This window comes from Elephas maximus, chromosome 9 (genome assembly GCF_024166365.1).
Source record: "Elephas maximus indicus isolate mEleMax1 chromosome 9, mEleMax1 primary haplotype, whole genome shotgun sequence".
Taxonomy (NCBI): Eukaryota; Metazoa; Chordata; class Mammalia; order Proboscidea; family Elephantidae; genus Elephas; species Elephas maximus.
In genome coordinates, this window is record NC_064827.1 from 75,538,024 (window position 1) to 75,539,372 (window position 1,349).

The following is a 1,349-nucleotide window of genomic DNA, read 5'->3' on the forward strand; positions in this document are numbered from 1 at the left end:
AGGCCCAATTGGTCTCTGCCCCCACGTGACTCTGCAGGCCTCTCTCCTTCTTTGTTGGTGTTTCTCTTCATTTAGGTCTATTTTTTTCATCTCCTAAAAGAAAAAAAAAAATACCCCTATCTATCTGGGGGCCGCGGGTGGGGGCGGAGGCCAAGGCACTCTGTAGGCCTTGGCCGGCTGGCTATTGCAAGCCGCTGTGGGAGCCCAGAGGCAGGGACCCCACGTAGGCGGGTAGGCAGCCCGCTTGTTAGTGACTGGGTAGGAGTGGGGTTTGATTTATGGGCTGCTCCCCCACCCAGCCTGCAGCCTGGCCTCTCTCCCCTTGAATGGCTACCTCCCTGGGGCCTGGCCCAGCTTGGTCCGGCCTGGCCCAGTTATGGGAGTAGACTCAGGCCAGGCTGGCAAGGAGACAGGGGCATGAACGACTTGACCAGGGGACTCTTCTACTTTGGCCTGGTCCTTTTACTCTTCCAAAAGGTGAAGAAAAGAAGAGGGGAACCGAAGGCAAGCAGGTGAGCTGACTGAACACCTCCCGTGTGCATTCACTGTTGGCTTCTCTGAATGTCTTCATTTATCCTGGGCTGCTGCTCCTAGTCGATAGCTGTGAAAACTGAGGCTGGGCTCAGACTGCCTTCTGGGCCAGGTGGTTGGCTATGTGGGCCCTAGTTTGGGCCAAGTGGGCAGCTAGGCCAGGATAGGCAGGGCAAAGGGAAAGGGGTTTTATCTAGAAATCTCGGTCTCTTGCAGAAGCCTGGGATGACCCCATCTAATCTGCAGACCCACACAGGTCCCAAACTGACCTGGTCCCATGGGGCCCAGATTACTCTGCCCTGTACCCTCCCATGCATGACATGCTCATCTGTATATCCCTTCATCCATCTGATGTTTGCTGAGTGTACACTAGGCACTATTCCAGGCACACCCATCCAGTGGCACTGGGGAGCCTGCAGTGAAGAAAAGGGAAGAAGTCTCTGTCCTCAGAGGATGTACCTTCCACCCATTAGGCCTGGGAAATGAGAAGGAACACAGGTTGGCCATGGGGCAATTTATGTTGAGAACCGCCCCATACACAAACAACCACCTTCATTTGAGGAAATGGGCAAATCACAAAGAACATCGTACTAACCTGGCTTGGGGTGAGAGGGATTTTTCTAGATAACTAAAGCCAACTATATTTAAAATCTAGCTTGTCTTTTTTTTTTTTCCGCAGTGCCATTTTTAAAAAAATGTTTTATTGTGAAATACATACAAGACAATTATTTTGCTGGCAGTCATAATTAACTGATTCAAGACTGTGTCTCACATACTTTGGACATGCTGTCAGGAGGGATCAGGCCCTAGAGAAGGAC